This window comes from Lactuca virosa, chromosome 8 (genome assembly GCF_052849685.1).
Source record: "Lactuca virosa cultivar CGN04683 chromosome 8, Lactuca_virosa_CGN04683_v6, whole genome shotgun sequence".
Taxonomy (NCBI): Eukaryota; Viridiplantae; Streptophyta; class Magnoliopsida; order Asterales; family Asteraceae; genus Lactuca; species Lactuca virosa.
In genome coordinates, this window is record NC_136433.1 from 356,884,829 (window position 1) to 356,902,375 (window position 17,547).

The window sequence follows — 17,547 nt, forward strand, 5'->3', positions numbered from 1 at the left end:
AAGAGTAGATGCAGGATTGAGCACTACCTGCTATAGAGAAGTCCAAGAGTTAGTTACTCTTTCGAGGAAACATAGAACTTACAGTTATTACCTAGGATGAAGAGATAACGTATGGAATCATTATACAAGTCCTATTTCGTTGATGATTTCGGGACGTAATCATCCTAATGGGGAGATAATTGTAACGCCCGTAGATCAGGGCTAGTCAATTTACAGACGATAAACATCAAAAATGACTTTTTGATGGAAGATTATTTAGAAGGATTAATCTTAACTAAGTTGTAGTATATGTTACAAGGATTCCGTACATAAAAAACGCCGAAATCTGAGTTATAACGAGAAAGTTATGACCTGTCGAAGTTTCGCGACAGAACCGGCACGACACAGCGCGACGTAAATAGTGAATTTAAGATAGAGCGATATTTGGATTTAGCGATCTAAACGAAAGTTGTAGAGTTCGTTAAACCGAGAGCGTGCATAAAAAGAACGTCCAAATCTGACTTTGTATGAAGAAGTTATGATTTTTCTAAGTTTCAGCTTAGCAGTGTACAGCCCAAAACTCAAATATGAGATCGAGTGATTTTTAGCCGAAACAATCTAAATGAGAATCGAAGATCTCGTTAATAGTAGTGCAACGGTAAAAAGACAGACAGAAACAGACGTCGGATGAAGGAGTTATGAATTTTTAACGAACATTTCCTGTCCCGACCTACTAAATATAATATAATAAAAATAAATTCAAAATTAGCCGACGGAGTCTAAATGAAAGTTGTAGAGCATAGTCTCATCTACGCGTGGATATAAAGAACATCGAAAACAAAGTTCGTATGAGGAAGATATGAATTTCTGAAGTGTTTAAATAATTAAAATATATTTATTTAATTATAAAATCGGATAATACCAAACCCGTGACTCATCCGACCCTATCCACCCGGTACGCCAAGCGTACCTAGATGTACGCCCAGCGTACATGTCGACGGAGGATTACGCCCAGTGTAATTTGGAGTTACGCCTAGCGTAACTCGGGGTTTCAGCCCCTATAAATAGAAGTCGTGGGCTGCCGATCTTTTTGCCAAATTTTTTCCTTTCTCTCTCATTTTTGCATCGTTTTGCGTGCAAGAAATACCCCGAAGCCCCGGTATCATTCCCGAGACCCGAAGCAAGTCCCAAAGCCCCGAAGATCCCGAGAAAAATAGTTTTCGAGCCAAAACTCTGCCTACGTAAAGCCCGGTTTTGGAGAAAACGTCCCGATTTTATCGGAAAAGATTATTTGAAGAGACGAGGTGCTGTTCGATCATCGTCTTATCAAGTGAGTGTGTAGTTACTTTCTTCTAACACATAAATATGAAGTATTTGCTATGAAATACGTGCTATGTGTTATGTATTGTTCGTTTATTTGAGATGGGTGTGGAATGGATGTTTTATACATGTTTTTAATGATTTAAACCGTATATGTATTTTATATCTACAAATATGTTGGGTAGAACATGGGTAGATGAAATATTTGGTGACTATGAGACGTAGTGCCTATTGTGTAAACCCTGGTGACTATGAGACGTAGTGCCTATTGTGTAAACCCTGGTGACTATGAGACGTAGTGCCTATTGTGTAAACCCTGGTGACTATGAGACGTAGTGCCTATTGTATAAACCCTGGCGACTATGTGACGTAGTGCCTGTTGTATAAACCGTGGTAGCAAATGGATTTTGTGCCAATCCCTTAGGGCAATCCTTAGGAATAAATAAATGAAGGATAATTGACTCTTAGGGTAAAGCTTTAAGAAACAAAAGAAGATAATGGGGATGGATAATTTGGGTTGATTGTCTGATGATTAAATATAATATTATATCTTACTGTGGGTTGAAAACCCTATATGCTCACCAGACTCCCAAGCCTAACCCACTCAGTTTTCTTTGTATTACAAGTAATGGCACAAGAGTAAAAGTTGGTGGACTTGACGAGAGATTTTGGATTATAGATAAGTAGTTATAAATAACTGTTGTAAGGTCTACTTTATATTGTTTATGCTTTTGGTCTGTATCGGAACATCATATTCCGAGATTTTGTTATTTAATGAAATACATTTCTTTAAAGAAATGATTTGATAAATTCTTATCATATTTTGTTTTGGGAACAAATTCCACAATTCTTTTAATCAAAGGATTACTCTGATTTTATAAAACAAAGCATAAACAAATTGATCTTTTCTGGCCGTGAAAATGGGGATGTCGCACTGTGTCACAAGAGCTCATGAGACGGAAAGTATCTGCTTGCAAAGCGAATCTAATGATTCTCATTGCTTTAATATTGGTCATGAGTTTGTCTTTCTCGTCTTGAGGCACCTCCTTCACATCAAGGAGCAGATGGTTGTATTCTCTCTGGGTTTTGATTTTTCTCTTGGTCTCTGTGTGAACAAAAAGACCTAGAGTGATTGCCTCCCAAATCAAATAACCATTATCTTCTGAGCCTAGAACATAATCTTCAAAGTGCATCGCCCAGACTTCATATTTGTGAGGAAAAAGAATCAGGATTCTGGTTGTTGATCCAATGTTGCTTGAGATATTCAAGGAGTTGATGTTTGAATCGTCGTTCTGCATGGTGAATAAACTTTTGATATCTGTAATGAATCAGACGTGTAAACAAAGATTGTTTATAGGGTAATATTAAGATCTCTTTGAGCTGTCAGAATAAGAAAGAAGACAACTGAGTTAGATCCTATATTAATGGAAACCCTAAAACTCTATAAACAGAAGAGATGCGTATAGATTAGACAGTCTCCTGCTCTGATACCAATTGTTGAAGATAAAACCTTAAGATCGAAAAGATTCAAACAGATAAGTAACAAGAACACGATATTGATCAAACTGGTGCTGAATGATTAATAGTCACACCTCAGAAGAACTCAATGAAGAATTACTTATGTAGAGGCGTAAATAGGGTTACAAAGATAATATCAGAGTTTTCAAAAATACGATGCATTCATGCACATTATATACTCTAACCTTAGCAATAAATACGAGTGGACAAGCCCAACTCGTTTATACAAACATATTAAACAAACAGGCCCAATGACACAATACATAATACTCAACAATACTCAACATCTTTCCGTTCAATGAAAGAAAGATGCCTCGAAGACCGATACGCAGAAACCACAACGCAACACCACCACCACCGCCTCCACCAGAAATGGACTCATCTGCATTTCAAGAAGCAGTTTCAGCTATAGTTATAGTAGAACTGACTCATATTCACGACAGGAACAATGCTGGAGGTAACGGGCAAGGGGCTGGAAGTTCAAACCATGGGATGAACCAAGGACCTACCAGAACCTATACCTACAAAGACTTCACGAACGCCAAGCCTCGAACCTTCAACGGGATGGGAGCCGTGATAACTCTAAAAATATGGATAGAACAAGTGGAATAAGTATTCGAGATTTGCGGATGTCCTAAGGAGTGCAAGGTGAAGTTTGTGGCTTGCACATTCGGCGATCAAGCTCTCTCTTAGTGGAATGGTCCCGTGGAGGCCATGACACTCCCTGTGTCGAATGCTATGCCATGGGAGGACCTTAAGGAAATGATGATGGCCGAGTACTGTCCAAGGGGAGAAATCCAGAAGATGGAGCAAGAATTGTGGAATCTCACGGTCCAAAACTACGACATTGATGCATACATCTCGAAGTTTAGTGAGTTGTCACTCTTGTGTCCAGGGATGATCACCTCTGAAGGGAAGAAGATTGAAAGATTCGCCTGGGATTGACCTCTCCAATTCAAGGAAATGTAATCGTAGCAAAACCTGGAACGTACGACAGTGCTAAAAGGCTAGACAAGAAGTTATACGACCATGGGAACAAAAAGGGTGCCAAAGCAGGAGAAACAGAAGTAAAAAAGGAAGGCGATAACAAGTAAGGCAAGAACAACAAGCGAAAAGGGCGAAAACCCAAGAGTAGGGGTGTTCGTTTGGATGGATCGGTTTGATCCAATCCAATTAAGTAAATCGAAATTGATTTCGGTTTTCAAAATATGGATCCGAATAATCCAAACTAAAATCAAATCCGATCCGATCCGATCCAATTACAATTTGGTTGGACCGGTTTTTTATTCGGTTTTCAAAAACTAGAACATTTTAAAACGACGTATAATTATAATATAATCCAACTTTTATAGAAGAAGTAAAAATAAATTATTTAATTGTGAATTAAAATTTTTAAATAATTACTAATAATGTATATTATAGTTTAACATTTAATAGATAAAAAAACTTTTGAGAGAAATCTCATATTAATGTTCTTTTTATTAGGTGAAACTTTTTGAACTTATTTGAAAAAATAAATTATAACATTAATAAATACTTATGGATATATTAAAAATAAATAAATAATAAATTATTATTCGGTTTTTTTGGACTACTCGGTTCTTCTTTTATTATCCAAACCCAATCCGAAATCCAAAATAATAATTCGGTTTTGTTGTAAACCAATCCAAAAATCCGAATATCTGAGCCAAATAGTCCAATCCAAATTATCCAATTGCACAATTCGGTTTTATCCAAATATTGAACAACCCTACTCAAGAGTCATCAAAGAAGCAACAAGCAGTAGTAGTCAACGCTGCTACCGCTTAGGTTACCACAACACCACATGCTCTAGCCTCATCCACACCAGCTAACTACCAGGCAATACTCAGGGACCCTACCCAAGTGTATCAAATGCGGTTTTCACCATCATGGAGAAGGCAGGGAGATGCATTGCACGAGTTGCAACCAAAAGGGGCATACCGCACGTTACTGCAGATCGTAGCCTCAACAGAACCAACAGTCGAATAACAACAACAACAATCGCAACAACAATAACAACAACAATAATGCTGGGGCTAGTTACACTTGTTATGGGTGTGGAGGAACTGGTCATTTCAAATGCGATTGCCCTAAAGCCAACAACCAGGGGGCAGGAGTATCAGGAAGGGTATTGACATTGGGTCAAGTTGAAGCAGTTCAGGACTCGATAGTTGTTATTGGTACGTTCCCACTTAACAACACTTACGCATGCATTTTATTCGATAGCGGAGCCGAGCGAAGCTTCGTTAGTAACAAATTCAAACATTTACTAAATCAACAACCCCAGAAGCTCAATGAAGCCTTCACGGTGGAGATGGCTAATGGGAAAACCGAAACAGCCAAAGATGTTTATGTAGGGTGCACATTAACACTAAACAACCACTCATTTCAAATAGATTTGATGCCAGTAAATATTAGGAGTTTTGATGTGATAATCGGCATGGATTGGTTAAGTCTCCACAATGATGATATTATGTGTCGTGAGAAGGCCGTTCGCCTTCACCTCCCCAATCACGAAACCCTAATAATCTATGGTAATAAACCTGGCGCCAATCTTCGTCTCATCTCGTGAATCAATGCACAAAAGTGCATGCATAAGAAAAACTATGCTTTCCTCGCTTATGTTGCGGACAAAGCCAAAGAGGACGTAAACATTAAAGATATCCCAGTGGCATGCGACTTCCCGGATGTATTTCCAGAAGACCTTCCAGGAATACCCCCAGAAAGACAGGCTGAATTTCGAATCGACCTCATACCAGGAGCCACATCAATTGCCAAATCGCCCTACAGGTTAGCCCCTGCCGAAATACAGGAGTTATCCAGTCAACTAAGCGAATTGTTGAGCAAAGGATTCATCAGACCAAGTTTCTCACCCTGGGGAGCTCCGGTCTTGTTTGTCAAGAAAAAGGATGGATCCTTTAGGATGTGCATCGATTATAGGGAATTGAATAAACTCACTGTCAAAAACCGATACCCACTCCCTCTGATTGACGATCTATTTGACCAGCTTCAAGGAGCTAGTTACTTCTCCAAAATAGATCTAAGATACGGTTATCATCAACTTCGCGTCTGAGAATAGGATATTCCAAAAACTGCTTTCCAAACTAGATACGGTCATTACGAATATTTTGTAATGCCCTTCGATCTAACAAATGTCCCCACAACATCTTTGGACCTCATGAATCGAGTCTGCCGCCCCATTTCTTGATAATTTCATGATCGTCTTCATCGACGATATTCTTAAATACTCTCGAAGCAAAGAAGAGCATGGTCAACATCTCCGTCAAATCTTGGAAACCATAAGGGCTGAGCGTTTATATGCAAGACCCTCCAAATGCGAGTTCTGGATTCGCAGTGTAGATTATTTGGGTCATGTATTTAATAAGAAAGGGATTCATGTAGATTCTTCCAAGATCAAGGACATTGAAGGCTGGGCGATTCTGAAGACACCCATAGAAATCCGACAAATCTTCGGTCTTGCGGGCTACTACCGAAGGTTTATCCAGAATTTTTCCAAGATAGCCAAACCCCTCAGCACCTTGACACAAAAAGGCGTATCTTTCAACTGGACGGAAAAGCAAGAAGCTGCCTTCCAAACCTTGAAGCGAGCCCTCTGTAGTGCACCAGGGCCATCCTTACCGGAGGGAACCGAAGACTTCGTAGTCTATTGCGATGCTTCGATCCAAGGATTAGGTTGTGTCCTCATGCAGCATGGAAAGGTGATAGCTTACGCATCCAGGCAATTGAAAACACGTGAAGTAAATTACACCACCCATGATTTCGAGCTGGGAGCTGTGGTCTTCGCCCTAAAGATTTGGAGGTACTACCTCTACGGTAGAAAGTGCACCATCTTCACTGATAACAAAAGCCTCCAACACATTCTAAACCAAAATGAGATGAACATGAGGAAGCGAAGGTGGGTTGAGCTGCTGAATGATTACGAATGCGAGATCAAGTACCACCCAAGCAAGGCAAACGTGGTAGCCGATGCCCTGAGTAGGAAAGAATACTCGGATCGCCGGGTGAAGACATTATCAATAACCATCCACTCCCACCTTACCTCACAGATCAAGGAAGCCCAATCAGATCCATTGAAGCCGGAGAATACCGCAAATGAAACACTGCGTGGGATGGATTAGAACTTTGAAGTCAGGGAGGACGGAACTTGCTACTTCATGAGTAGAATATGGGTCCCTAAACTTAGGGGATTCAGAGAGATAGTCATGAATGAAGCCCATAAAACGCGATATTCCATCCATCCGGGTTCGGATAAGATATACCAGGACATTAAGCAACATTATTGGTGGCCAAATATGAAGGCATAGATCGCCACATACGTGGGCAAGTGTCTCACTTGCGCCAAGGTGAAAGTGGAGTATCAAAAGCCCTCGGGATTATTATAACAGCCAGTAATAATCGAGTGGAAATGGGAAAGGATTACTATGGACTTCATAACCAAATTGTAACATCCCAAATTTCGAGTCCAAAAATTTCATTTTAATTAACTGATTATAAAAACATTCATAAGAAAACTACGTAACAATATATCATTTTGTGAATCAATGTATCATGTCTGAAAACGCGAAACATATAATAGCAACATGTTAGAGTACAATCCCAGAATATCTCAAGTGCGGAAAATCAATGCGTGTGTGTATGATGTGCTGCTACCACGCCAGCTCCTTCCCCTTCGCTGAAGAGGTACCTGATACCAAAACTGTAAACTGTAAGCATGAAGCTTAGTGAGTTCCCCCATCGTACCACATACCATATGATCACATAGCATACACACTTCCGGGCAATTCTGGGGTGCCCGTCCTACCCGGTACGACCATTATGGGGTGCCGACCTACCCGTACGGCCATTCTGGGGTGTCGAACTACCCATATCAAGCCATTCAGGGGTGCTGACCTACCCGTCGGTCCTAACAGCCGACCCTCGGGGACTATTCCACCCCCTACTGCTACTATCACATATAACATATCATGCCAGCATATAAACATATCATCACATATTGTGAGACGTATCTGGGGTGTCTGACCTACCCTTCGGTCCTAGCAACCGAACTCTACTACTATCACATATAATATATCATGCTAGCATATAACATATCAGGTAGTAGCAAACTTAGATGATATAACAAAGACAATCATCTAACATACAACTCCTACTGGTGGGCCGGCATTGTGGTCGTAGACCCACCGCTAACGGAAGGTAACTCACCTCAAACGAGTAGCTGCTGATAATCTGTGCGGGAAGTCTCTGTCTGCTGCTGCTCCGGAAATCCTCCGGCTATAATCCCCACAAAACACTCAGTCAGAATCTGATATCTACTCTTAGGGTAAAATAACTATTTTACCCCTAACCAAGACCAAGTCAAAGTCAAAGTCAAAGTCAACTTCCAGTTGACCTGACTCGCCGAGTTGGTCCGTCAACTCGTCGAGTCCCTATCCTTTTAACTGTCCTCATCTACGACTCTACTCGTCGAGTTTAGAAATAACTCGACGAGTTCCCCTTTTGTGCGAACATCGAATGAACTTTCATCCGACTCGCTGAGTTGTATGAACAACTCGTCGAGTTCATCCTCATCTTATGAACCAGTCCTGTATTCGACTCGCCGAGTTGTATGAACAACTCGTCGAGTTCATCTTCAAGAGTTGGGAGATTGCCTTGGACTCGCCTAGTCTGTTCTAGCACTCGTCGAGTCCTATGAACTCCAGGTCTCCCAACACGTCTAAACAGCTATGGGACTCCCTCTTCTAACAACTGACCATCGCAGAAGGGTTAAGATGGCTGAAAGCGCACCGACTCGTCGAGTCCCAAGAACGACTCGCCGAGTCCAACCTTGACCATTTCTATACAGTCGATCTAAATGGGATTTAACACACCAAAACCATAGAGCTGGCCTCGTATTGTCCATTTTATACATAAAGTTCCAAAATTGATGCACATGCATGGGGTTTTTAGCTCAAAAGTCCATAGAAGGTGCTCTACAATGTGCATGGGGCTCTCATGGCCATAAAGTTGGCACCTTTATGCCATGAAACCCCTCCAATGACTCAGATCTGGAAGTAGAACCCCATGAATCACCTTACAAATCCGAAAATGGCAAAAGAAGCCCTAAATGCACCATGACTCTAGGCCCTAAAGATGAACAACCAAAACAGAAGACCAAAACAGGGGGCATTTACCTTGCTTGAGCTGAAGATGAAGTAAGATCTCTGGATCTACAAGTCCCAACTCGAAATCCCAAGCTTCCTCTTTCCTTCCAAGCTTCACAAACCAACCAAGAACACCAAAATGGCCTTAACACGCACACAAACGGATAGGGTTTCGATATCCAGCTCTAAGAGAGTGTTAGGGACAAGGGAGGCTGAGTTATGGTGTTTATATAGGGTGCAAACCCTCAGATTTAGGGTTTTACTCGCACAACGCCTACTCGTCGAGTCCGTCTTCCGACTCGTCGAGTAGGTCACTTAAGATGAATGCGGATCTCGACTCTACTCGACGAGTGGGTCCTCCGACTCGTCGAGTCCCAGGGAAAAACATAAAAAGGTTTGAATTAAATGCGTACCAGGAATTGGGTGCTACACAAATTACCTAAGACAGCAGGCGGATTGGATGCTATCTGGGTGATTGTCGATAGCTTAACTAAATCCGCTCATTTCCTGCCAATAAAAGAATCGTACAAGATGGAAAGACTAACACGAATCTATATAAAAGAGACCGTGAGACTTCATGGAGTGCCAGTATCTATTATCTCGGATCGTGACAGTAGATTTACTTCACGGTTTTGGCAGTCACTCCAGAAGGCCATGGGGCCACAACTAGACATGAGCACTGTCACACCGCCAAACCAGAACGGCGGAAACGTTCGGGGGCGGAGGACGTCATGTACTGTATCATAACAATGCATAATAGTAAAATAAGCAACAACATCATCCATTGCATCAATAGTATAATTTAATACAATTGTGTTCTGTGTATAGTTTGAAAGACACCAAAATATGAATCAAAATAAAAGACGAGTCTTGAACGTGCTCCATCTTCTCAAAACCTGGTCATCGGTACCTGTCTACTGGTGACCTAAGAATACAAGTTATTTTGAAAGCGTAGATCAGCATTAAAGCTGGTGAGTTCATAAGTATTTTAGTGTCATTGTTTGTATAAGTTTGATGAAAGTGTTTGTAGATGTTTGATGTAAAAGCTTGTAAGTGTTTGTTGTAAATGTTTGTATACTTCCTAGAAAATCCTATATTTTCTACTAAAGTAGTCTTCTACCAAGACCTGATTGTTTTGTATGTTTGTTCTTTTGTAAAAGTGAGTGTTTTTCCTAAGTATGACTATCATTACCAAAATATATTTTACATTACCGTTTATGTGAGAATATCACAATATGAATGTAATGGAAAAATAAGGATGTACTGTAGTATTGTATATAAGTAACTACTGATGTACTAACTACCTTAAGCCAGTTTGTTTAATTAAGGTAAAATGTGATGAGATTATAACCATACTTGATTGACTAGCAAAACACGATGATCAAAGACGTCAAAATGGTATGACATTCGTCACACGTAGACCTGTAGGTCCCACTGTAGCTAGCAGCAAGGTGTAGGATGGTCAATCCCATATAGATCTATACACAAACTCACGCTCTCCCTCCAGGAGACTCTGGTTACAAAACGTGACATAACAATATATTACCGCGCCATGAAGTAGCGGCTCACATTAATGTTATCTTTTTTATTGTAATAGTGTAGTATGCTCTCTCTGTCCTAGTGTATAGTATGTTCTCTATGTTTCTCATTATAGTATGTTCTCTATGTTTCTCATTATAGTATGTTCTCTATGTTTCTCATTATAGTATGTTCACTATGTTTCTCATTATAGTATGTTTGAACTGAGTCATGTATGAACTGACTCTTGTAAGCTTCATTGTTCTAGAAATAGTAAGTAGTGACTTCATAAACTATACCTATTATAGTTTACTAGTAATGTTGTTTGAATGACTGATTATGTTTGAACACCTTTCCTACACAAAGGTATTGAACTGAATGGAAGAAATTTTATATCTATATACATATACATAATATATAACTAAGATTCAAACGACATTCGGACAAACCACCGATACCCTAAGTCCACAACCAAACAAGGAACAGGAAATAAGGCGAGTTATCAGTCCTAAGCCCTTTCAACCTTATTTATATAACTATATCGATATAGACATGATTTTGAAAATATATAAGTTCAAAAGAATTTAATAAAGAATTTAGCATATAAAAGTGTTTTAACCATTTGAATGGTTATAGATGACTTGATGTCAGTTTATAAAAGGTTTTTGGAACAGTTTGATAACACAATTTCGAAGAATAAGAAATCTACTTGATTAATAGTTATTAATCACATGTGTTTGATATAATAACTATAATGTTTTCTACTTGTATCCCCCCCCCATAAAATCATTTAAAATCATTTAAAAGATAAGTTAGGGGTATGAACTCACCTGATTGTGAGTAATCTGGAAGATAAGATAGATATAGGATGCATGAATTCACAAATGAAGTTCCGAAGCATAGTTGGATCCTATAAGGCATATATTCACATATACGTGTATTCAATTAGTGGTTATAACTATTAACAAGTATAGGAAACCACCTAAGATTGTAGGAAACACCCTAAATGAAGTGTTCGGCCCATAAATGGAAGCTTGGAAGGGGTTTACGGCCCCCCATGGATGGGTTTGCGGCCTTAAGGAGTTCACGACCTCATAAGGTTCACGACCTCATGAGGTGTTCACGGCCCTTATGAGTCTATGAAGGGTTCACGGCCCTTATGAAGGGTTCACGGCCGTGATCCCTTCAAGCTCATGAAGATGATGATGAAACTTGACAAATCATGGATAGGTTCTACTAGTTCTTTAAGTATGACAAGATAAAGGATGAAACACTTACATTTTTTAGGCTTTAGAGTGTTCACGGTTGAAGCTTTTTGAGAGAGAATGGATGTGTTTACGGTTGGGAGGAGGATAAAAGAGAAGAAAATGAGGTCACTCTAATATATATAGGAGGTGGTTCACGGCCGTGAACCTAGTTTGTGGCCGTCAACACCTTGTGAGTGATATTCTGGTTCAAATTTAACCTCCCGATCTCAAGCTAACTAATCCTAGCATCCATTCATATAGTACACTAGGCTCAGAAACTCTCAAACAGATCCTTAACAATGGTAAAAGATAGCAGAAACTAGTCTGACTTTGATTGAATTGAATGACTGTACAAGATAGAAATTTCGGGTTGTCACATCATCCCCCCATTAGAGAGAATTTTGTCCCAAAATTAGAGCTTAAGCAGTTAAGAACTTAGAAATAACTAAGTAATAAGATGAGGATATTTCAGTATCATCTGATCCTTGTGCTCCCAAGTGAATTCAGGTCCTCGCTTGGCATTCCAGCGAACCTTCACTATCGGGATACGGCTTTGCTTCGTTTGCTTGACCTCTCGGTCAATGATCTCTACTGGTTCTTCCACGAAGTTGAGGCTCTCGTTGATCTCGATCTCGTCAAGTGGGATTATAAGAGTCTCGTTGGACAGACACTTTTTCAAGTTCGAGACGTGGAAAGTAGGGTGTATGTTACTAAGTTCGCGAGGTAGTTTAAGTTTGTAAGCTACATGGCCGATTCTAGCGATAATCTCGAAAGGCTCTACGTATCTTGGATTTATCTTTCCACGCTTTCCGAAGCGTATCAAGCCCTTCCAGGGTGAGACCTTCAATAGAACACGGTCGCAAACCTGAAATTCCAAAGGTATCCTTCTCTTGTCTGCGTAGCTTTTCTGTCGGTCTCTAGAGGCTTTCAATCGTTCATGAATCTGAACGATCTTCTCTGTCGTTTCCCGAATGATTTCCGGACCTTTGAGAGTGTTGTTAGGAACTCGTCCTTTAGCTAACTGAGTGTCACCCACCTCAGCCCAGCACATAGGGAATCTGCACTTTCGTCCATAGAGGGCTTCAAATGGAGCAGTCTTTATGCTCGTGTGATAACTGTTATTGTAGGAGAACTCGACAAGGGGCAGATGACTATCCCATGCCTTCCCATAGTCTATCACACAAGCTCGCAACATATCTTCCAATGTTTGAATAGTCCTCTCACTTTGTCCTTCGGGTTGTGGATGGTAGGCTGTACTTATGTCCAACCTAGTGCCTAGGGAACCTTGCAGCGACTGCCAGAACCTTGAAGTGAATCTACTATCTCTATCATAGATAATGGATATAGGAACACCATGCATTCGTACGATCTCCCTAATGTATGTTGTAGTTAGTTTCTCCATCTTGTCAGTTTCTTTGATAGGCAGGAAGTGTGCAGACTTTGTTAACCTATCTACGATCACCCAAATGGTATCGAGACCACCCGTTGTCTTGGGCAACTTGGTTATGAAATCCATTGTAATCCGCTCCCACTTCCATTCAGGTATCTCCGGTTGTTGAAGTGAACCTGAGGGTTTATGGTATTCGACCTTAACCTTGGCGCAAGTAAGACACTTGCTCACGAAGGTAGCAATCTCTGATTTCATGTTAGGCCACCAGTATAACTTTTTAAGATCCAGATACATCTTATCTGAACCTAGATGGACGGAAAATCGAGTGTTGTCCGCTTGGGTCATGACGAAGTCTCTGAAACCACCATGCCTCGGTGTCCAGATCTGATCCATGAGATATAAGGCTCTGCCACCCTTGACTTCCAAGTTCTTATCCATCCCTCTCAGGGATTCACCCGCCAAGTTTTCAAGTTTCAAGGCTTCGAGTTGAGCCTCCTTAATTTGTGTGGACAGATGTGAATGGATAGTCATAGTCAATGATTTGACTCTACAACCAGAGTATTCTTTTCGACTTAGGGCGTCAGCTACTACGTTGGCTTTACCGAGATGATAACGAATTTTGCATTCGTAGTCACTGATTAGCTCGACCCACCGTCGTTGTCTCATGTTGAGCTCCTTCTGGTCGAATATATGTTGAAGGATTTTGTGGTATGTAAATATCGTGCTTTTTGTACCGTACAGGTAGTGTCTCCAGATCTTCAGAGCAAATACCACTGCTCCTAACTCAAGATCGTGTATGGTGTATGTGTCAACCCGGAAATTTTTAAACTTTTGCCTTGTAACGTTCTGGCAGTTAGTTCAGCTGAGTGTCAGACTCATTTCTACTATCATTTAGCCTCGTTTAGAGTCCGTTTAAAGGTTCAAAGCTCAATACATTCAAGCCTCGAGTATAGGAATGGATCGCGTACAATTCTGGCACCAAAATCGAGCCTTACACTCCAACCTCAGGAGTGTACGGCCGCACACATGGGTGTGCGGCCGCACACCCCTCTCCTAGCAGCACACTCAAGTGTACAAAGGTAGAACTCAGCCTCCTTTAATCCCTTTTCACCCTCCCAAGCCTAGAACTGGATTTTGCTCTCAACTACCATCCGATTTTCAGCTTAGATCTTCGAGTTTGTAAGTGTTCTTCTCCCAATTTGTTGTTAATCTTCATAAACTAGTTACATCCTTTGATTTCATCCATTTGAAATCATATTTTGTATAGATCTTCAAATCTCACGAAGAACACACACTTGTTCTTGGCAATTTTGGACCTTCTCGAGCTTCTGGATCGTAAGTACCCTTTCGTTAAGCTTAGATCTGGTTAAGAAAACTTGTTTAAGTCCTTAGAACTGCCCAGAACTCATATTGGTATGGTGAGTGCGGGCGTACACCCAAGTGTGGCCGTACACCCCTTAAAAGTCCCCAAAATCGCCTCCAAAATGCGTTTCTAGCTTCACCACTTGTTGAGCAATTGTCCCACAAACCTCCCCACCTTTGGATAACGGTTTTATGCACTATTTACCATGAGTGTGCGGTTGCACACTCCCTGGCTGCACACCCATGTCCGCACACCCATCAATATGGCCGTCCACTCCCTTTAAGTGAATCATATGTGATTCCAACACTTGGACAAAGTGTTTCCTAGTCCCGTAAGGTGTTTTCTTGCATTTGGTTACTTCGAAACACTATATTTATGTCAATATATGTCATTATATGTCATTTAGGACTCGTTAAGTCTCGGGACTTCATTCGTGGAACTTCTCATCCTTACGCGTATATTCGTTTGAATCACCTACACAGGGTGAGTTCATACCCCAAAATCAATCTTTTAAACTGTTTTAAATGCTTATAAGGGGGGGAATACAAGTTGAACACAATGTTAATTATGTAATTATTTGATATAATTGTCTTTCAAAGATTGCTTATGTCCTTTATAAGTGATCAAAACATTTCAAAAACTCTTTTAAAAGTTATGTTACTTTTTAGTTTAACAAAACTCCATTTTAAAGTACTAGCATAACTTAGTAGAAAAATGAGTCATTTATATAATAGTTCAAGCAAAATACTAGTAAACTATAAGGGGTATAGTTTAGGGGTTCAGTTCATACTAGATACTAGAGCATACTATAAAGAGAAACAGGGAGGTAGAAACAATACACGATAACAAAGAGAACATAGTAAGATACTATAACAAAACGAACATACTAAGATGCTATAGCATGAGAACACTATAGGATCTAATTATACCAATGAATCACTAACTCATTGTTCTAAACAAAAAGTGATAGTAAAATTGGGTATACATGATCATATAACATTAATGTAAATTCTACACGGCCTAGCAATTTGTTTGCGGAAGTCGCGTTTGGTCCCCAGAATCTCTTGCAGGGAGACCGTATAGTATGGGTACTATTCCTCACATTATGACCTTAATAAAACAAACATGTTTTAAGGTAATCAGTACCACATGATGTCAATTCAAAAGACAACCGTGTACTTATAATTTCCCGTTACTTTCAGTAAGTGACAGTTCCGCTTGAAAGTTAATGCAAACTATTTTCGATTCAAGATACTTATAAACTAGGGAAAACTTATATTTTACAACCGAAACACAGAACAGTTGAGTCTAGTACAATCAGTAGAAATGGACCTATAATGCTCACTTTATGATTCCTTAGTGTATGCATTCAGGGATATATATTAATCAGGTCCGACAAGTAGTAGGATGTGTGCTTTCCGCTTCATTTCCTGTGCCTTGTTTGGTTGTGGGCTTAGAGCAGATACACCCAGCCTACTATCTATCCGAGCTTAGCTATGTATATGTTCCGTATACACCAAGTAATCATAAGGGGTACCATGTATGGGTCAGGTCATAGGACACAAATTCAATGCACCGTTTTCTAGTACAAAACATACTTTTCAAATGAAGAACTTTTGGAATACAAAACTAGAAACTTAACCAGTAAAGGGTTTAATCTATTTTATTAAACCAGTAAAACTTAAAGGACCTTAGGTTGTTAATTCTATAATACCTTAGTTTATACACCAGGGTTATATAATTAATATTTGATAGGTAGTTGGATGTGTGCTTTCCGCTTCAATCCCTGTTCCTTGTTTGGTTGTGGGCTTAGGACAGATTCGCACAACTAACCATCTGTTCGATATTAGATTATATATAACTAGTATAAACTAAGTGATTATAGAAGGAACTACTGTGGTTATCATTTTATTATAAGAAATAAGGGTTTTCTTAAAGGATCTTTTCATCAAATATAAAGGAACTATTACAGTTAACCCCGTGAGTACCAAGTGGATACGCCAGGGTTATATACAATAATGATCTAACAAACAATGGGATGTGTGCCTTCCGCCTCATTTCATGTTCCTTGTTTGGTTGTGGACTTAGGGAAGATCCATACAACCGATTGTTTGTTTACTCTAAGTTTTATATAACTTGTATCCATTTAATACTCATAGAAAGGACTGTCGAGTCATTTTTACTTATCTTTCATCAAGGCAGGAAATATAGGATTTTCTGGTCGAACATTCAAACTTTTCTAAACAAAACTCACTACAACTTACTACAACTTTCTTACTACTCACTTACATCCCTAAAATCTTATGAACTCACCAGCTTAAATGCTGATCTACGCTTTCAAAATAACTTGTATTCTCAGGAGACTAGTAGACAGGTTTGCGCATTGGGATTCAGAAGATGGAGCAGTATAGCTTCATGTCTTTTTGTTATTTGCTATGAATTCTATATTATGTGAATCATATACTTTGTAACCACTTTCTTTCTAATGAAATGGTTGTTTATTACTTTGATTACTATTATGCATGACTTGTGATACTAAACATGACGTCCTCCACCCCAGAACGTTTCCGCCGTTCCGGTTTTGGGGTGTGACAGATTGGTATCAGAGCATTGATTATAGTGAACTAAGTATATCAACCGATAAAATATATACAACTATAAATACAATGGGGCCGAAGTGCTCTGGATAAGAAAATATTTTAAATATATAATGATACCTTATAAAAGTATACATACTTGCTTATACATATATACATACTAGAACAAGTATCACAAGAATAACAGAACAGAAGAAGTTAAAGGTTGAACACTATGGTCAAACCTGGACAGTTATGTAATCATAACTAGAATGAATATAGCCTGATGAACTATATTCATTCGAGATGTGACCGACATGTGTTTGGGAGTGATGTGGTGTTGCAACGGTCTTAAAACTTACCTAATACTAGTCAAGAGAATACTAGATCAAGTACAGAGAGTTAGAATACTATAGGAGTATTTTATGATACTATAACGCAATAACAAGTTTAA